Genomic DNA, 22,276 nt, shown 5'->3' on the forward strand with positions numbered 1-22,276 from the left:
GTCACACTTTGCAAAATTACTTGCATGCGTTTTTGGATAAAGGGACTTTTATTCTGAAAACCTAACGGAAGTGTTACTTTGTCGCCACCTAGTGGTTGTTGTTGGGAGAGAGGCTCACAATGGAATATGTCGGGCTTCCAATTGCCGGTAATTATTTTCCTAGCGTTCACGTCCATTTTCGGTGTCGTTCAAAGGGACTGTGAAGCAATTCGCCGCTTTTTTAACTTTTGCAACAAAAAGCCCATAATGGATTTCGAATATGTTTCTGACGCTTCTCAGTAGCTTTCTCTCGTGAGGCTGATTGCTTGGTTTCCAGACCTTGTCACCTTGGTGGTGGATTTGTAACGATATATTTAGCCTCTCTCGTTTGGGATATTGCCATTGGAGCAAGAGAAGACGCAAACAGAAATTCAAATTGGATTGCCAGGTAAAATACGATGCGGCTTCATTTAATTTGTTTTGACATTATGGCCAGAAGGTAAAGACCTACATACAATATATACTATTGCGAGGGTTCACGTGTTTAAAAATGTTGACGCAGCGCAGCAATCATGCAGAATCGCATTCGCACTATTGTGCTCTGGGCCTGTCACGCCTATAGGCTAGTTGAGGGATAACCTACTTTATATAATTTTATAGTAGCCTAGACCATTTGAATAATTATTTCAAAACCAAACAGCGTCGTGTCGTATGATCTAATTGACGTCCTAAGAACCGCATTTAAAATAATTTTGCGCTGAGCTGTCTTTGCAGAAAGACTTTGTAGGATCCAGTGAGAGGAACGGTCTTGAGTCTAGCCCAGTTTCTAGACAGATATTGTAATCTCCATCTAGCAGCATAGGGTAACGTGGGGTAACTGACCCTTCTGTAATTCTCACAGAAACTAATTTGTAACACTTTTCCTGGCTGCCACTACTCGAGTTAAACTAAAAATGTAATCTATCTAATCTACATTTTTTTAACTCACTAACAGAACTATTCTGAGGTAAATTGATCTAATATGTAATCATTTAGAAAAATAAATTACTATATAGTACTACCTACTCATTCCAGAGTTTTTCTTTATTTTTACTATTATTCTACAATGTAAAAAATAAAGAAAAATTAGTAAGTGTCCATACTTTTGACTGGTACTGTGTTTGTGTGATATAGAGAACAAAGATATATAAGCAATTTTTCAAAGTTACAGTTCATATAAGGAAATCAGTCAATTGAAATAAATTCAGTAGGACTTAATGTATGGATATCACTTGACTGTGAGGTGGTGCAGCAAATGGTGGGCCTGGGAGGGCATAGGCCCACCCACTTGAGTGCCAGGCCCAGACAACCAGAATGAGTTTTTCCCCTCAAAGGGTTTTATTACAGACACACATATTCCTCAGTTTCATCAGCTTTTCGGGTGGCTGGTCTCAGACGATCTGACAGGTGAAGAAGCCATATGTTGAGGTCCTGGGCTGGTGTGGTTACACGTGGTCTGTGGTTGTGAAGCCGTTTGGACGTACTATCAATTTCTCTAAAATTATGTTGGAGGTGGCTTATGGTAGAGAAATCGCAACATGTCTGGTGGACATTCCTGCAGTCAGCATGCCAAATGCACGCTCACTCAACTTGACATTTGTGGCATTGTGTTGTGTGACAAAACTGCACATTTAGTGGCCTTTTATTGTCCCCAGCACAAGGTGCACCTGTGTAATGTTCATGTTGTTTAATCAGCTTCTTGATATGTCACACGTGTCAGGTGAATGAATTATCTTGGCAAAGGAGAAATGCTCACTAATAGGTTGTGTTTTTGTTCAATATATGTAGATAGATTAGTGTATTCAGACCCCTTGACTTATTCCACATTTTGTTATGTTACCTTGTTCTAAAATGTGTTCAATTGTTTATTTCCCACTCATCTATCTACACACAATACCCCATAATGACAAAGCAATTTTTTTTAGAAATTTTGCCAAAAAATGTACATGTGACATTTCAGTGTTCAGACCCTTTACTCAGTACTTTGTTGAAGCACCTTTGGAGCGATTACAGCCTCGAGTCTTCTTGGGTGTGACGCTACAAGCTTGGCACACCTGTATTTGGGAAGTTTCTCCCATCCTTCTCTGCAGATCCTTTCAAGCCTGTTGGGTCGGGAGTGTCGCTGCACAGCTATTCCCAGGTCTCTCCAGGGATGTTCAAGTCCGGGCTCTGGCTGGGCCACTCAAGGACATTCAGAGGCTTGTCCCGAAGCCATTCCTGTGTTGTCTTGGCTGTGTGCTTATGGTTGTTGTCCTGTTGGAAGGTAAACCTTCACACCAGTCTGAGGTCCTGAGTGAGCAGGTTTTCAACAAGGATCTCTCTCTGTACTTGCCTCCGTTCATCTTTTCCTCGTTCTTGACTAGTCTCCCAGTCCCTGCCGCTGAAAAACATCCCCACAGTATGATGTTGCCACCACTGTGCTTCACAGTAGGGATGGTTCCAGGATTCTTCCAGACTTGACACTTTAATCTTGTTTCTCATGGTCTGAGAGTCCTTTAGGTGCCTTTTGGCAAACTCCAAGCGGGCTGTCATGTGCCTTTTACTGAGGAGTGGCTTCCGTCTGGCCACTCTAACATAAAGGTCTGATTGGTGGAGTGCTGCAGAGATATTTGTCCTTCTGGAAGGTTTTTCCATATCCACAGAGGAACTCGAGTTCTGTCAGAGTGACCATCGGTTTCTTGGTCACCTCCCTGACCAAGGCCTTTCTCCCCTGTTTGCCCAGTTTGGCCAGATGGCCAGCTCTAGGAAAATGATTGGTGTTTCCAAACTTCTTCCATTTAAGAATGACTGTGTTCTTGGGGACCTTCAATGCTGCAGACTTTCTTTTATTTTTGTTATATATATATATTTTGGGGGATACCCTTCCCCAGATCTGTACCTCGACACAATCCTGTCTCGGAGCTCTACGGACAATTCCTTCGACCTCATGACTTGGTTTTTGCTCTGACATGCACTGTCTACTGTGGGATGTTATATAGACCGGTGTGTCTTTCCAAATCAAGTCCAATCAATTGAATTTGCCAAAGGTGGACTCCAAGTTGTAGAAACATCTTAAGGATCATCAATGGAATGCTTCTGTTTTTTCTTTGCCATTATGGAGTATTGTGTGTAGATTGATGAGGGGGAAAAACAGTTTAATCCATTTTAGAATAATGCTGTAACTGAACAAAATGTGAAAAGTCAAGGGGTCTGAATATTTTCAAAATGTACTGTATGCATGACCATGGTGGCAAGTGAAAGAAAAATTTCCCAATCATCTCCAAAGTTATCAGACCAATAGTGAGGACACAACATTTTCACCTGACACAAGAACCCAAACAATTACGCTCTTTATTTTGGTGCATTTTACATTTACTTCACTTTTCAATAACTCAATCTGAAAATACTCTGAATACATTCAGTGATGTAAGAATATTCATTTACATTTTGGAGTAGGGGCAAGATAAGAAAAAACAATTACAAGGGTTTGAGTGAGAGGTCTAACTGGTGTATCCAGGTGGCCACACACCTTTCCAAACTGCACAGTTCCTAAGTAATTTCAATGCAGTTTTATGACTCAAGGAAAGAGCCTTCAACTATGAAGGTTCTTTTTAATTTTAAATTTTTTAAAATTAAGGTCTTCCTGCTTTGCCATTTGAGGAACTGAAGCAAACATGCTTGTGGCTTTTTGTTTGAAACAAAATGGCTGTTTTTGCAATCCAAAAACTTTTCATTATGAATCACAATCTGGGTCAGGTGGGTATCGTGAAAGCTTATTCTATTGCCAGCACAGCTAGCTAAATTATAAAATACAATCTTAGTGTTAAGATTTGTCAGACAAACATGTCAGACAAAAGGATTGTCATTTTACATTTTCAAATATGGAAATGGTGAAGTGCACATTTTGGACTCATGGGTGTGTGGTTTGCTTGGGTGACATCAAAGCGGTCTTTGTTATAATCCTCAATGTCTCATCTTTCAGAACACCGACTCCTTTTGAGTTAGGCGCTTGTCAATGACAAGGATGACTGGCTGTAGAGTTGAAAGGACTACTACACGGAAGCAAAATATCATTGTTTTCCAAAATATCATTGTTTTAATTGCAAAACTTGAGTTTTAGAACTGTTTGGCCCATCGGGTGAAAGTGTGGAGGGAGGAGCGCCCTTCTCAAATCGAACAGTAATCTGCTCATCCATGTTGTCAAAGATGCAGCATAGTACATCGTCCAGAAACACACATCGCTTTAACATAAAATAAATGTAACATTTTTCAAGGCAGTTTTCATTGGGAAGGCAGATAAAAATTATCGAAACAAATCACCTTTGCATGGGAAAACACAGATCCCAAGTAATTGCTTAATTATGTCACTTTTGTTTGGAGCAGACTTCACTATCAGACCGAGCGGGGGTACCTGGCTCACCACCGGGAGGCAGCCCGTTTCCAAATTGAATGCAATCAACTTTTAGTCTATGCAAAACACGGCTGCCCAGGCTAGATTAATCAAACCCCCTCATGGATTACACCTCAGGTGTGAAACAGACAGGTGTGTGCCCGGATAGTGAAAACAACATTGAATCCATCTATGTTTGGTTTTAAATTAGAGGTGGGTGGTCGCATCTAACAATTGTATTGACTTCTTTCTTGAGTTTCTTGTGTTCGAGACCACCTAAAGCAAGACTGATTCAAGACCGAACAATGGGTCCAAGACCGAGACCAGAAAAACATCAAATTCAAGACCATGATTGTAATTATGTCAAATCGCCACCATAATAAGAGTTCAAAATGTCCAGTATTTCTGAACAACATATGGATTCTTTAGCCATTCAGAAGTGAAAAAATGTATGCTGAGGGAAAATAGAGCTGCTCTACAAATGATTATTAACCCAGACATAGTGAGGAAGAATGGGTCTTCTAAGCCTTCAGAGAAGATTAATTAAAAATTGAAAAGAAAGGAAAAAAAGATCCAATCAGCATTTGTATTTGCTTGTCTCTGGGGATATACAGTAAATCTAGCTAGACAAGTCAACTATTGGCTAGGCCATCAGAAGCTGTATAGAAGGCATCTGCCATTCACCTGTATTATGGCAAAAGTGACAGTGAAATCAACCTATCACATTTGGACAGTTTTAACAAAAACATATGGAAACTTCTGCCTTCTCGAAGGCCAACGGGTCACAATAGCGAGCAGTAGCTTTCCCCCATGGTCTAGCTAGCTAGCTTGTGTTGTTGGCTAGTTTGCGGAGGCTGCAGCATGTGTTGTTGCTCATTTGTTAGCTTCTCCCCTTTGAAGACTAACTTCCAACAGGAAGTCCAGTTTTAAATAATCATCTGGTGACTGGAACTGTTTTTTTTAATGCAGCACACCTGCTGCTGATAGCGTGAAGCATTGTTGCATTTCAACTTTAGGTCACCGCTTACTTTGTGTGCTAAACGTAAAAATGTCAGCGTGAATGGACTGCTTATCCTTTAACACCATGCTGTGTGTGACTGCTGTCTTTTTATCGGCCCTGTGTAGTGGTGCCTGGAGAAGTGGGAAAGGCGCCCTGTGTGTGAAATCCTATGTTTCACTGGTGATGTTGTAAGTCCACAACAATGTTTAAGCAACATCAATCTGATTGGGTGGGCCTGGCTCCCCAGTGGGTGGGGCCTGTGTCCACCCATGCCTATGCCCCTGATGCAAACAGCGCATGACAATTGGGCATCATAAATGACCTACTAACAAACACTTCGGATCAAACTTTTTCAATACCTGGTTTTCATATCCATTGTTGCCTTAGTTAGCATTTACTGGGGGAGATCTTTCCTACCCTACCGGCTACCGATGTCATTCTTCCGTGAGCTGCTCCTAACCAAAGCCAGTTGAGTGCTGTGCGCTCTTGCTACCTGCAGATGATATTCTGCTGAAACTAGGCTATGTGTGTGGCGCTCGTGAATATACAGTATTTCATGTGTTTTGCGATGTGTGTAGGCTACTTTGTGCATGATTTCTCTATTGTACTACATAATTTATAAGCCTTATACCTCCACTACGCTACTTTGATACACATCAGTAGGAATTAAGAAGTGAGTTTATGCAATGCCAACTGAAGAAGAAAGAAAAAGGTGTGTGTATATGGCTTATACCGGGTGTATAGCTTCCACTGCACCACTGGGCCGTTGTGTTTTACTAAAAGTGTAATATCCCTTAGCCGCGGAAAGTAAGGGTGCTGAGGGTGATAATAATATATTACTATTTGTTTAATTTAAAATCACAGGTAGTGCACTGGGCCTTTACTAATCAAATGAAATTGTATTTGTCACATAGACATGGTTAGAAAATGTTCATGCGAGTGTAGCGAAATGCTTGTGCTTCTAGTTCTGATGTTACATATTATTACTGCACTAAGTAATCTAACAATTCCCCAACAACTACCTAATACACACATCTGAAGGGGTGAATGAGAATATGTACATATACATATATGGATGAGCGATGGCCGAGCGGCATAAGCAAGGTGCAATAGATGGTATAAAATACAGTATATACATGGAAGATATGTAAACATTATTAAAGTGGCATTATTTAGAGTGCGTTGTATAAAGTGACTAGTGAGCCATTTGTGGCCAGTGGTTGGGTCTCAATGTAGGCAGCAGCCTCTGAGTTAGTGATTGCTGTTTAGCAGTCTGATGGCATTGAGAGAGAGAGAGCTGTTTTTCAGTGTCTTGGTCCCAGCTTTGATGTACCAGTACTGGTCCCGCCTTCTGGATGGTAGAGGTGTGAACTGGCAGTGGCTCGGGTGGTTGATGCCCTTGATGATCTTTTTGGCCTTCCTGTGACATTGGGTGCTGTAGGTGTCATGGAGGGCAGGTAGTTTGACAGCAGCAGCACCACCCTCTGGAGAGCCTTGCGGTTGAGGGCGGGGCAGTTGCAGTACCAGGCTGGGATACAGCCCGACAGGATGCTCTCGATTGTGCATCTGTAAAAGTTTGTCAGGGTTTTGGGTGACAAGCCAAATTTCTTCAGCCTCCTGAGGTTGAAGAGGCACTGTTGCGCCTTCTTCACCACAGTGTCTGTGTGGGTGAACCTTTTCAGTTTGTCTGATGTGTACGCCAAGGAACTTAGAACTTTCCACCTTCTCCACTGCTGTCCCTTCGATGTGGATGGGTGGTGCTCCCTCTGCTGTTTCCTGAAGTCCACGATCATCTTTGTTTTGTTGATGTTGAGTGAGAGGTTGTTTTCCTGACACCACACTGAGTGCCCTCACCTCCTCCCTGTAGGCTGTCTCGTCGTTGTTGGTAATCAAGCCCACTACTGTTGTCGTCTGCAAACTTGATGATTGAGTTGGAGACGTGCATATCCACACAGTCGTGGGTGAACAGGGAGCACAAGAGAGGGCTGAGCATGCACCTTTGTGGGGCCCCAGTGTTGAGGGTCAGCGAAGTGGAGATGTTGTTTCCTACCTTCACCACCTGGTGGCGGCCCGTCAGAAAGCCCAGGACCCAATTGCACAGGGCGTGGTCGAGACCCAGGGTCTCCAGCTTGATGATGAGCTTGGAGGGTACTATGGTGTTGAATTCTGAGCTGTAGTCAATGAACAGCATTCTTACATAGGTATTCCTTTGTCCAGATGGGTTAGGGCAGTGTGATGGTGATTGCGTTGTCTGTGGACCTGTTGGGGTGGTATGCAAACTGAAGTGGGTCTGGAGTGGCCGGTAAGGTGGAGGTGATATGATCCTTGACTAGTCTCTCAAAGCACTTCATGATGACAGAAGTGAGTGCTACGAGGCGGTAGTCATTTAGTTAAGTTTGCCTTCTTGGGTACAGGAACAATGGTAGCCATTTTAAAGCATGTGGGGACAACAGATAGGGATAGGGAGCGATTGAATGTGTCCGTAAACACACCAGCCAGCTGTTCTGCGCATGCTTTGAGATGCCGTCTGGGCCAGCAGACCGTTATAGATGTCGGTTGCGCAAGCCAGTTTTTACTTAATTTATTTTTTAAAGCATCTTAGCGTTGACAAAAAAGGTAGTTTTCTAATTAATGCCGAATTCAATAGTTGGAATTGTAAGAGTTTTTGCTCTGTCCCTTTCTCTGTTGTCATTTTAATGGAATCCATAAAGAACAAAATCCTGTCCTCAAAAAATGTACATCAAAAGATGCAAAGTTATGGGCAAAGACATGAGACATCCACATCAAATAAAATATTTTTCTTAAATATGAAATACTTTTTGTGCTGTATTAATTTACCATCCTTACAAACCACTTAATGTAAATGAACATTATTGTATTGTATATAGGCTGGTCATCTAGGTTTGTACCTGTAGGCTTTCCATCACCATGAAGAAAAACAATGACCAATACAGTGTTTGAGTACATTGAGACATCAAGTGTTTTGTGATGATGTGATGTGGCTCAGTTGGTAGAGCATGGCGCTTGTAATGCTAGGGTTGTGGGTTCGATTTCTACGGGGGGACCAGTATGTAAATGTAAACTCACTACTGTAAGTTGCTCTGGATAAGAGTGCCTACTAAAATGGAAAAGGAATGAATAGACGATTTCTGTTTTCACATAAGTTGCATTTGCAAAGTATTTCAAGAATCTGGAAAACTTATATCAAGCAAGTAATTTTTATATTCCTCAAGTATTATCAGAATAACTGTTTTGTACCGATAATTATCAGACGCCAATTACAAATGCTGGTAAACATTCAAATACATAAAAAAATAAATAAAAATACAAATTCTGAAAAGCAGTGCACTGGGCCTTGTATTAACGGACCGATATAGATGCCTTTAGGGTCATGGGTTAGGTTCCTGCTGCACTAACTATTGTATAAGAGGTAATGCTAATGGCATGCAGACAACCTGGGTTCAAACCCAGATGGTAACACAATTATGCAACCTTAATTTTCTGTGGAGACTTTCAGCATGTACCCACTATAATTCTGCACAACCACTATTGATAGAGGTGTGAAAGTATCTTGCAGAGTCTGCCACAGACACGCACATTTTTCAAGTTTCATGGAGTTGGGATGATTTGGAAACAAGTCTGACTTTATTGTCATATCCCAGTTGTGTAAAAAAAAAAATATATATATATATATATATATATATATATATATGTCTTTTTTCATGAAAAATTTGTCAATTAAATTTGATGAGGACCTCCTTACAAAATAATAAGGTATTGAAATTGTTTGCTGTCCATAGCTTTTCTGTCAAAATTATAACTAGATTCTATATTTTGTAGTCTGATGTTGATCATCATCCATTTACCCCATTGTCTTTTGGGGAGTGCATGCAACTCTTCAATCTAGATAAAGTCCCTTCCCATTAGATCAGGGGTGTCAAACTCATTCCACGGAGGGCCAAGTGTCTGCAGTGTTTTTTTCAATTCAGACCTAGACAACAAGATGAGGGAAGTGACCTTAATTCACACAAGGGTGGTGCGATATCCCTCAGACACTCGGCCCTCCATGGAATGAGTTTGACACGTGCATTACAATGTCCCAGGGTATTTTGAAATATGCCAGGTATGATTTCCAATACCATACCAATACCGATTTCCAATTCTTTTAAAGGTATGATTTTCAGAAGGCTACTAATTTGGATACCACCCAATCCATATTTCCAATGGCTCTGTGTTTTCTGACATGGAAGTATTGGAGAGAGAGTCATTATCTTGTGGGGTGGGGTGGTTCTAATATTTTATATTTAATATCTTTAAAGTCAGTCATTCTTTCACTCTCTCATTCTCTCATTTTCTCTCACTATCTCCTGTTTTTTCTCTCTCTCTGTATCTACCTTTCAAGTACATTTACTGGTTACCTTGGGTCTGTGTAATGGACACAGTGTTTGAAATTCAGTGAGAGAGCTCCTGCATGGGACCCAATCAACTGCAGCTAATGAGCGAAGATAAGAGTTCTGTGTCCGAGAGAGAGAGGGGTGCGGAGTCATAACACAGCACTTGTTCAACTTCACTACAGCATGTCCTTCCCATTGATTAGGCTGGGTCAGCTTTACCTTGTTTTTAGGGCAGAATTGTATATTTATAATCTAAGTCTTTAACTCAGGTTTACGATACGGATACATACGACCAATGTACAAACAGGCTATGTAAGTGGTAACAAATACATGGACAGTCATGGGACTTCTACGAGATGTTTCTGTGTTTGTTGATAAGCACTGCACTCATGTTAAGCGGGTGCGTTCTTATAGGCTACCTAGACATTTTTTTTCGCCTCTCTCTGCTCCTTTTCCCCTTGTTGCACACTTGCTCTCTGTTTGGAGCAGATAATCTCACTCTCGCAGAAGAACATGTTCAGTGCAGATATGTGATAATGAGCAGCCTGCTATATGACGATCCACATCAGTTTCCCTTTGAGAAATTGCTATGATTGTAAAAAGAATTGGCTTGTATACATACCACTGGAATAGAGTTCTTGTTTTGGCCTAAACAAATGGATACAAAGTACTTCTAGAATTCAAAATTATACATTCAAAAATGAAGTATATTTTATATGGATGGAGTATAGTGGATTCTAGTATTCATAAATGTTTATGATTGTAATTTGTTATGATGTGAAATCTACTGCTGTTTGATGCAGTGTTATGTGTCCTGTTCCATTGCAGTGTTGTTGACAGCATACCCCCCCCCCCCCCCCCCCCCCCCCAACCCACAAACCAAACACTGGCCAGAGGCAGGTTGGTCATAAGAACCTCATGCGCTCTGTTGACCAGACTAAATGCAAACGTTCAATTTGGTCATGTACGAGTGTCAGCCAACAATGTTATGGCACTCTTAGTCAGGGATACACCGACTCTGTACACCTTAATGGGTGTGTACCTATTGTTGTATTGAGAAAGCTCTACTCTTCAGCTGTTCTGATGTCTTGATTTGCAGTATGACATGAGGGTTTCTGATGCAGTGTATGAATCATGTACGTCAGATGTTCGTCGATCTGCACATTAAAAAGCGATACTGACTGATAGGTTTTGATTCGGTGCTTGGTAGCACATTCCGGCATATAGAATTATCAATGGTTGCTGTTGGTTATTATTTTTAGAGATCGACAGATTAATCGCAATGGCCGATTTTTAATTAGGGCCGATTTTCAAGTTTTCATAACAATCGGTAATCTTTATTTTTGATTACATTGCAATCCACGAGGAGACTCCGTGGCAGGCTGGCTACCTGTTACGCGAGTGCAGCAAGGAGACAAGGTAAGTCGCCAAGTAGTATTAAACTTATCTTATAAAAAACAATCAATCTTAACATAATCACTAGTTAACTACACATGGTTGATGATATTACTAGCTTGTCCTGCGTTGGATAAAGTCAATGTGGTGCCTGTTAATTTATCATCAAATCACAGCCTACTTTGCCAAATGGGTGATGATTTAACAAAAGCACATTCGCGTCAGGGTATATGCAACGGTTTGGGCTGCCTGGCTCGTTGCGAACTGTGTGAAGACCGTTTCTTCCTAGCAAAGACCGTAATTAATTTGCCAGAATTGTACTTAATTATGACATGAGGCTGTGTAATGTAACATAAATATTTGGACTTAGGGTTGCTACCCGTTCGATAAAATCCGGAACGGTTCTGTATTTCACTGAAAAAAACGTTTGGTTTTCGAAATGATAGTTTCCAGATTGACCATATTAATGACCTACGGCTCGTATTTCTGTGTGTTTATTATATTATAATTAAGTCTATGATTTGATAGAGCAGTCTAACTGAGCGGTGGTAGGCAGCAGCAGGCTTGTAAGCATGAATTCAAACAGCACTTTCCTGCGTTTGCCAGCAGCTCTTCGCAAGGCTTGAAGCACAGCGCTGTTTATGACTTCAAGCCTTTCAACTCCTGAGATTAGGCTGGCAATACTATAGTGCCTATAAGAACATCCAATAGTCAAAGGTATATGAAATACAAATGGTATAGCGAGAGAGTGCTATAATAACTACAACCTAAAACTTCTTACCTGGGAATATTGAAGACTCATGTTAAAAGGAACCACCAGCTTTCTCATGTTTTGAGCAAGGAACTTAAACGTTAGCTGTGTTTTTGCATTATTTAAACCAAATTGAACATGTTTCATTATTTATTTGAGACTAAGTTGATTTTATTTATGTGTTATATTAAGTTAAAATAAGTGTTCATTCAGTATTGTTGTAATTGTCATCTATCTCTCTAATCTCGTCCAATTAATCGGTATTGGCTTTTTTTGGACCTCCAATAATCGGTATCTGCGTTGAAAAATCATAATTGTTCGGCCTTATTTCCATTTGACATTAAATGTGATCTCTGTAGCTGTTGGCTCTGTTATGGAGCAGAAAGATCGATTGGCTCTCTTGTTTGAACAAGACATGGCTGAGGTGTTTGGCCAGCTTTGGACAAGTTCAGCACAGACTTCTCAGGTGCAACCCAACTCCTTGAACATGGCTCAATATGCACACAAATGTTTTATGTGAATTAATGTATCTATTTACATTGTTTGTGTTTTTGACCATCCCCAAATTGAAGCGATGGATCGTTTGACAACTATAATGAACCATGATTGAAGTGTTGGTTTCTTGCTTTTTGTTTAATAAACAATGGCATGTAGACAAGGGACTTTCACTCTTGAATATTTAATATGTTTGTGACCACAGTGGAGCTGCTTGGTATGGTGAGTGAAGACGACAAGATGTTCCAGTTGAAAGTATGGCGATCAATAGTATTTGTGTCTGTAGGCCGAGGGTTAGCACTAGCAGCCAGTCCTTCAGAAATTCGTGCTGAACCTGGCAGTGTTGTCAGTGAAGTATGGGACAAAACTCACACACAGACACACACAAACCTAGACATATGGGTTGTGATGCAGGACACACGCACTAACTAACCTTGGATGTTGGTGAATAATGGGGTTTGTATTTCGCCGCTGTACCCTGACAGTTTGCCATGACGCAAGGCACCAGGTCTGTGTTAATAATAGGAACATAGTTGTCAGCAATGACATGGGGAATTTACGACTTGCTATCCATGTGATGCCCTTCTATATATTTCATATTTACTGGCTGTCTACATGGGCTAGAGAAGTGAATTATTATTTATATATCCGTAAATAGATCATTAATCTGTTGGTTATCGCTCAATATTGTTTATGCTCCATGCTACTGGCAATTCCAAAACAACCGAGTATTTCTTGGTGAGTTCCTGCAAATTTCTTAAGGTCTGCTGTTGTGGTGGAGGAAAGTGTTTTTTTTTTTATTGACTGAATCACTGGACAGTTGTTTACACCATACTATTACTGAACAAAAATATAAACGCAACATTCGGTTTCAAAGATTTTGAGTTACAGTTCATATAAGGAAATCAGTCAATTGAAATAAATTCATTAGCCCCTAATCTATTCATTTTCACATGACTGGGAATAAAGATTTTTTTTTTTAAATTAAAAGATAGAGGCGTGGATCAGAAAACCGGTCATAGATCCAGGGTGACCACATCTCCTTCGCATAGAGATTATCAGGCTGCTGATTGTGGCCCGTGGAATGTTTCACTTCTTTTCAATGGCTGTGTGAAGTTGCTGGATATTGGTGGGAACTGGAACATGCTGTCGTACATGTCGATCCAGAGCATTGCAAACTTGCTCAATGGGTGACATGTCTGGTGAGTGTGCAGTCCATGGAAGAACTGGGACATTTTCAGCTTCCAGGAATTGTGTACAGATCCTTGCAACATGGTGCCATGCATTATCATACTGAAACGTGAGGTGAAGGCGGAGGATGAATGGCACGACAATGGGTCTCGGGATCTCGTCACGGTATCTCTGTGCATTCAAATTGCCATCAATAAAATGCAATTGTGTTCGTTGTCCGTAGTTTATGCCTGCCCATACGGAACTTTGACAACAGCAAACCGCTCGCCCAAACAACGCCATACATGTAGGCTGCTTGGACGTATTGCCAAATTCTCTTAGATGACATAGGAGGTGGCTTATGGTAGAGGAGTTAACATTTAATTATCTGTCAACAGCTCTGGTAGACATTCCTGTAGTCAGCATGCCAATTGCACGCTCCCTCATCATGAGATGCCTGTGGCATTGTATTGTGTGACACAACTGCACATTTTAGTGGCATTTTATTGTCTCCAGCACAAGGTGCACTTGTGTAATGATCATGCTGTTAATCAGCTTTTTGATATGCCACACCTGTCAGGTGGATGGATTATCTTGGCAAAGGAGAAATGCTCACTGATAGGAATGTAAAAAACATTTTTTTTTACATTTTGTGGAACATTTTCTGGGAGCTTTTATTTCAGCTCAGGAAACATGGGACCAAAACTTTACATACTGCGTTTATATTTTGGTTCTGTGTATTTATCCACAATTTATAATATTATGTAACTTATGTGCCCAAATTAGACGTTAAGAGTTTCACTGTGGAGTAGTGATGTAAGAAATAGACTTCATTATGGTATTCTGCCACGTCTTGCCTTTTGACTCAATAAAATTATTGTTGAATAAAGTCTATCCCGGTAGGCTATTTTATTGCATAATATATTCTGCTTGGCAGTTAAATCAATCAGAAATGGTTTGAATGGTATCTGAAGCTTCCCTATATGAATGGACTAGGATAATTCTTTAGTTTACAGAACTTTGTTCTCACACAGTCCGGACGGGGGGGAGGGGGGTGACAATGTTGGGATGGGCTGAGGGGTTTCCATGTCAGGAAGTGCAGAGGGCTTTCCATGTCCTCCACCATGAGTCACATGTTTCCACTGCACCCTGGCAGCCCATTGAGTGTTCATTGTTACATCTGTGAGAGTGTTGTATTGGGGAGTTAAAGAAAGAGGGAGGGAGAGTGTGTTGAGGTGCGGAGAGAAAACAAAGGCCTGTGGGTAACAGGGATTTTGCTGGTCTGCAGTGACAAAGACGAAAGGTCCATTCATATTAAAACAGAGTGGGATGATTAAAAAAAAAAATTGTCACTTGTGTGAATAAGAGTTTGGGCAGTCTGGCCTCGAGTCGGATGCATTTTTACCCAGAATGTTATTTTTTGTCTGCCGACCTGCTATCACGCTGCATTTGTGCACGCCGCAGGTGACCATAACTTGGACCAATGTATTTATTTGATCTAACTTTTATTTTATCAGGGAGTCCTACTCAAATCAAATGTTAGTCACATGCACCAAATACAACAGGTGTAGACCGTACAGTGAAATGCTTACTTACAAGCCCCTAACCAACAATGCAGTTTCAGAAATATGAATAAGAAATAAAAGGAACAAGTAATTAAAGAGCAGCAGTAAAATAACAATAGCGAGACTATATACAGGGGGGTACCGATACAGAGTCAATGTGTGGGGGCACCGGTTAGTCGAGGTAATTGAGGTAATATGTACATATAGGTAGAGTTATTAAAGTGATTATGCATAGCTAATAACAGAGTAGCAGCAGCGTAAAAGAGGGGGTGGGCAATGCAAATAGTCTTGGTAGACATTTGATTAGATGTTCAGGAGTCTTATGGCTTTGGGGTAGAAGCTGTTTAGAAGCCTCTTGGTTCTAGACTTGGCACTCTGGTACCGCCTGCCGTGCTGTCGCAGAGAGAACAGTCTATGTGGGGTGGCTGGAGTCTTTGACAATTTTTAGGGCCTTCCTCTGTCACCGCCTGGTATAGCGGTCCTGTATGGCAGGAAGCTTGGCCCCAGTGATGTACTGGGCCATATGCACAACCTTCTGTAGTGCCTTGCGGTCGGAGGCCAAGCATTTGCCATACCAGGCAGTGATGCAACCCGTCAGGATGCTCTCGATGGTGCAGCTGAAGAACCTTTTGAGGATCTGAGGACCCATGCCAAATCTTTTCAGTCTCCTGAGGGGGAATAGGTTTTGTCGTGCCCTCTTCAGGACTGTCTTGGTGTGCTTGGACCATGTTAGTTTGTTGATGTGGACACTCAGAAACTTGAAGCTCTCAACCTGCTCCACTTCAGCACTGTCGATGAGAATGGGGGTGTGCTCGGTCCTCCTTTTCCCATAGTCCACAATCATCTCCTTTGTCTTGATCATGTTGAGAGAGAGGTTGTTGTCCTGGCACCACACGGCCAGGTCTGACCTCCTACCTATAGGCTGTCTCGTCGTTGTCGGTGATCTGGCTTACCACTGTTGTGTCATCGGCAAACTTAATGATGTTGTTGGAGTCGTGCCTGGCCATGCAGTCATGGGTGAACAGGGAGTACAGTAGGGGACTGAGCACGCATGCCTGAGGGGCCCCTGGGTTGAGGATCAGCCTGGCAGATGTGTTGTTACCTACCCTTACCACCTGGGGGTTGGCCCGTCAGGAAGTCCAGGATCCATTTGCAGAGGGAGTTCTTTAGTCCCAGGGTCCTTAGCTTAGTGATGAGCTTTGAGGGCACTATAGTGTTGAATGCTGAGCTGTAGTCAATGAATAGCATTCTCACATTGGTGTTCCTTTTGTCCAGGTTAGAAAGGGCAGTGTGGAATGCAATCGAGATTGCAGGATCTGTTAGAGCGGTATGCAAATTGGAGTGTTTCTGGGGTAATGGTGATGTGCGCCATGGCCTGCCTTTCAAAGCAGTAGGTGCTATGGTTCGGTAGTCATTTAGGCAGGTTACCTTGGTGTTCATGGCACAGGGACTATGGTGGTCTGCTTAAAACATGTTGGTATTACAGACTCGGACAGGGAGAGGTTGAAAATGTCAGTGAAGACACTTGCCAGTTGGTCAGCTTATGCTTGCAGTACACGTGCTGGTAATCCATATGGCCCTGAATGTTGATTGAGACCAAAGTCTATTTTACAGATGAGCCCTGAATTACAAAAGTTCACATCAAATACAGAAATAAGAGAACAAACTTGGGTCTGAAGGAAGATATGTTGAGGGGTCCCGAGTGGCGCAGCGTTCTAAGGCACTGCATCTCAGTGCTAGAGGTGTCACTACAGTCCCTGGTTCGAATTCAGGCTGAATCACACCTGGCCGTGATTGAGAGTCCGTGCACAATTGCCCCAGCGTCGTTTGGTTTGGCCGGGGCATTTTTTTTTTTTTTTTTTACAAATTGCAAGTGCCGGGCTGTTATAAGTTGACGCTTTTGTTTTCCCGACTGAATTGTGTTTAAATTCAGCTTAAGCCCCGCCCCCTCTCTAGCTCTTCATTCTTATGAGCGAGAGAGAGGGCGCTCATTATCTTTCCTTAAAGACACCGCACACATTATATCCCAGCTGTATCTCACTCACACTGTCTGACTTTATTACAAACCCGTGATTGTAGCATGATTCCTCCCTGCAGACCAAGGAAATTCAATCAGATGGATCATTTTAGATTTGTACAGTGCCTTGCAAAAGTATTCGGCCCCCTTGAACTTTGCGACCTTTTGCCACATTTCAGGCTTCAAACATAAAGATATAAAACTGTATTTTTTTGTGAAGAATCAACCACAAGTGGGAAACAATCATGAAGTGGAACGACATTTATTGGATATTTCAAACTTTTTTAACAAATCAAAAACTGAAAAATTGGGCGTGTAAAATTATAAGGTGTAACTCTTATACTGACATGGAATTGATCTTGTAGGAGAATTGTCCTTTTTCAATAATAATGAAAGTAAAGTAATCACATTTGTACTTATAAGACATGGGCTTTTCATTAGGATAGTTAGATGGCTGCTTAACACTATGTTCAGATACAGCTATGAAGCCATGTCAAACAGAAAAAGGACACTTTTTCATACCAAGAGTAGTAAAAGAGCCCTGTATGAAACAAAGCTGTGCACCTGGCCTTAGTTGTGTTGTTGACTGCAGTGCACCTGAACAATGCCCCTCTTTCCTCTGCTAGGATTCAATGGTAACATGTAGATGTGAATTTTTTTTTTTGGGGGGGGGGGTGTATTCTGATCTAGAATTGAACCCATGTCTCTGTGACTCAGTCCAACACCTTAGTCATTACCCCCAAGAGGCTCAAACCTCGTGGCGAGGTTCCTACTTTGTTCTTAGTTGTACAAGTTACTTTCTACTTAAAATACCCCTTACTTTGTAAAGAATTGGTGTCAGAAGCATTCAACTTCTGACACCAATGCAGCTAATTTGGGAATAGCCTGACTGGAACTCAGTCATGGGTCTTTGCAACTGTCGGTCAGACGCCTTAGTCATTGCGAAAAGGCTCAAACCAGTCAAGTTACTAGGTTTTGTACGAAGGTCGCTACAATGGCACACCCACAATTGAACCTGTGGTTACTTTTGAAGTTGAAAACATTTATATAACACTACTTCACAACCCCGCAATTTTTTTGTTTGTTGATAAGATAAGGAGGTAGTAGGCTAAGGTATTAAGTGTTTCTGAGCCGTGTTCTTCAATCACCACAGACGAATCACAGTGATCATTATCAAGGCTGCGTAGGAGGTACAACAACATATTTTCTGTCAGATTTTCCCTATTGAGTCCACATCCTTATTTAGTCGTTGGGAAGTTCAATGTTGTCGGTAAGATCTTTGCATAGAATTCCTGTTGATCAGCTAGAATTCAGCTGCCAGAACTCCACACTCATCACTATCTTGGCTCATTTTCATTTTCTCTCTTATTTTTTTTTTTTTTTTTGCTTCTCTACTCTGATCGGACACACAAGCGAAGAGGGAAAAAAGCATTAAATTCTCTTTTGATAAGAGAAAGTGGGATGATTTTAGGTGTGAAAAATAGGTTGGGAACACCTCACCGTAACCATAAAGGGAATGCCGTCACCGAGTAGTAAGGCTGATGTCAATGCTAGCCCTGGGGAGTGGCAGCTGCAAGACTCATTGAAAGTCCTTCATTTCTAAGCTGAGAACTCTGAAGCAAGCAGACATGCCATCTTTCGGGGAACGCAAATAGGCCAAACCCTTTTAATCTTATCCCTCAACAACATCAAGACCGATTGCACAGTTCATACTGATCCAACCTGAATTTGTTTATTGCTCAGTCAATCTAGGGCATGACTGTACAAGTGCTAGGAACTCTGAAACAGGCTACACTGTGTTACTACTCAGACAATGAATGAATCAATAGCTCTGTTTATAACTGTCATGGGCCCTTTGTCCAGATCTTGCCCCCATTCTGATTGTGGCGGGTTCAAGTCCGAGCTCTGGTTGGGCCACTCAAGGACATTCCGAGACTTGTCCTGAATCCACTCCTGCTATGTCTTTGCTGTGTGCTTAGGGTCGTTGTCCTGTTGGATGGTGAACCTTTGCCCTAGTCGGAGGTCCTGAGCACACTAGAGCAGGTTTTCATGAAGGATCCCTCTGTACTTTGTTCAGTTAATCTTTGCCTCAATCCTGACTAGTCTCCCAGTCCCTGCCACTGAAAAACATCCTCACAGCATGATGCTACCACCATGCTTCACCGTGGGTATGGTGGCAAGTTTCCTCCAGACGTGACGCTGGGCATTCAGACCAGAGAATCTTGTTTCTCATGGTCTGAGAGTCCTTTAGGTGCCTTTTGGCAAGCTCCAAGCGGGCTGTCATGTGCCTTTTACTGATTCAAAGTAAAAATGCATTCATCAATGTGCAGGGGAATGAGGTAGATATGTACATGAAGGCAGGGTAAAGTGGCTAGGCATCAGGATAGATATGATTGTAAAAAATGTGTGTGTTTTGTGTTGTTGGTATGCATTTGTATGTGCATATGTAGTTTATGTGAATGTGTGGAGCGATTAGTGCTTTTTGAGGTGAGGTAAGTTTACCCTCTTTCTACTGTAGTCCATGATCAGCTCGTTGGTCTTGCTGACGTTGAGGGAGAGGTTGTTGTCATGGCACCACACAACCAAAGTCTCTGACTTCCATCCTGTAGGCTGTCTCATCGCTGTCGGTGATCAGTTCTACCACGTTGTGACCGATGGTGTTGGAGTCGTGCGTGGCCACAGTCGTAGGTGAACAGGGAGTACAGGAGGGGGTTAAGCACACACCCCTGACGAGGCCCCCATATTGAGGATCAGCGTGGTGGTGTTGCCTACCTTCACGACCTGGTCCCGTCAGGAAGTCCAGGATCTAGTTACAGAGGGAGGTGTTCAGTCCCAAGATCCGCAGCTTGGTGTTGAACGCTGAGCTGTAGTCTATGCACAGCATTCTCACAGTTATTTCCCCTCTTGTCCAGGTGGAAGGGGGCATTGTGAAGTGCAGTTGAGATTACGTCATCTATGGATCGGTTTGGACGGTATGCGAATTTGAGTGGGTCCAGGGTGTCTGGGATGATGGTGTTGATGTGTGTCATGACCAGCCTTTCAAAATACTTCATAATTACAGATGTGAGGTTACCTTGGAGTTCTTGGAAACAGGGACAAAGGTCGAGGACAATGGTTAGAGCACGTGTCAAACTCATTCCATGGAGGGCCAAGTGTCTGCGAGTTTTCGCTCCTCCCTTGTACTTGATTGATCAATTAGGTCACTGATTGGTTAGGAACTTCCCTCACCAGGGGCTGCAGGGTAGCCTAGTGGTTAGAGCGTTGGACTAGTAACCGAAAGGCTGCAGGTTCAAATCCCCAAGCTGACAAGGTACAAATCTGTCATTCTGCCCCTGAACAAGGCAGTTAACCCACTAGGCCGTCATTGAAAATAAGAATTTGTTCTTAACTGACTTGCCTAGTTAAATAAAGGTAAAATAAATAAAAAACCTGGGTAATCTTTTCACATGAGTTCCAAATATCTCTAACTGTCGCCCCGATCGTAAGTTGTTTCATGCACATGATGTCAGAATGCACTCACTGTTCCAAAATGTGATTTACACAACAGAACAGTTAACACGCGCTGCCTCCTAATTATCTATAGGCTATGTTTCAACTTGCCAATGTGAAATTATTTTCTAACAACATTTTTGAAACAAGGTGTGTTCCACCTCCTCATTCGTTCACATAGAAGTAGCCCATTTCACTGTTGCGGACAATTTATATTTGAGGCTTAACTGAGCTGGACAAACCATTTTTCCCGCACATCAAGTATGTTGACATTTGCGCAGTCTTGCAGGAACTGGCACATTTTCTGGCTGGCGCTCACGCTATTTTCCTTACAAATAATAACGTTGGACATGTGTGCGTTCCTATTACTTTCTTTATATCATGTTTCTACTGTAGCATACATGTATGTATGGAGCATAATGTATTTACAGTTTTATTCACATGTTTTCAAGTTCTGGTGACAAATAATGCATTCCGATTATTGCATAGATTGTAATGGACACTGTGTGTGTGTGTGTGTGTGTGTGTGCGTGTGTAAAATAACTTTTTGAAGGTTAACTAACTAGACGTTCTAAATAACCATTCTAATCACACCGGTTTGAGCTTATGCTGCAGGGACCACTGTAGAATGATGTCACCTGTTTGTCACCTTGTCACCTTGTGAAAAGGTTAATTTCACACATTGAATGGAACTAATGAAAACCAGTATACTCTCGGCCCTCCATGGAATGAGTTTGACACCCACAGGAAAGAGCAAACCTTCCTTTTTGGTTTACACATCCTATGAATTCACTCTTCATAATGGATGAAGCACATGTGTAATACATTTATAATGCCTTCATATGATAATGTTACCTTTTTCTCTGTGACAAGAGACAGTTGAGATCATTGAAGCCAGTACATGACATTTCCTTTGTGTCTGGCTCTTCTTGAAATGTCATTGCTCTTTGAGTTTGATTGATGGATGTCTTTGCCAGTGTCTGCTTACCATGTCTCTGTCACCTTCTGTTGGCATTGTCGGTCTCTGGGAGGATTTTTCTGTTATTGGCTGTTTGTGGACACTAGTTCACAAAGCAGGTGAAGACCCACACTGGGTTTGGACTAATATGAGGGGAAACACTGTTTCCCAACCGAAGATGAAAAGCTTTGGATGTAATTCCAGTGCTCCGTTACATCAGACAGACACTTGATAGAAGAAGCCACTCCATAACTGTGCTATAAAAATATTTGTGGTCAAAAGATAGAAAAGGGTCATGGAAAACATCTACCAGAAAGTCTAGAAATACATTAAAACACTAATGTTGAAGTAATGACCCCAACCTAATATCAGCACTTGTATTTCGTTTTGGAGAAATGATTTGCCTTCTGCAAGTTTAACTACATTGGCATGTGCCTTTTTAAAAATTTATTTATTTATGTATTTATTTATTTCACCTTTATTTAACCAGGTAGGCTAGTTGAGAACAAGTTCTCATTTGCAACTGCGACCTGGCCAAGATGAAGCGTAGCAATTCGACACATACAACAACAGAGAGTTACACATGGAATAAACAAAACATACAGTCAATAATACAGTAGAACAAAAGAAAACAAAAGTCTATATACAGTGAGTG

General features: G+C 41.8%; 1 protein-coding gene across 4 annotated transcripts in view; it reads left to right on the forward strand.

Annotated features, from left to right (window-relative positions):
- Window positions 1–83: 83 nt before the first annotated feature.
- The window catches only part of LOC110493827 (CSC1-like protein 2), a 100,538-nt gene continuing 78,345 nt past the window's right edge, over window positions 84–22,276 (forward strand). For 3 of the 4 annotated variants that reach the window (XM_021568328.2, XM_021568329.2, XM_021568331.2), the window contains exon 1: window positions 84–427. The gene's annotated coding sequence lies outside the window, so the exon portion shown is untranslated. The remainder of the gene's footprint in view (window positions 428–22,276) is intronic. The other variant, XM_036949803.1, reaches the window with a different exon arrangement.

This window comes from Oncorhynchus mykiss, chromosome 17, assembly GCF_013265735.2.
Source record: "Oncorhynchus mykiss isolate Arlee chromosome 17, USDA_OmykA_1.1, whole genome shotgun sequence".
Lineage (NCBI taxonomy): Eukaryota > Metazoa > Chordata > Actinopteri > Salmoniformes > Salmonidae > Oncorhynchus > Oncorhynchus mykiss.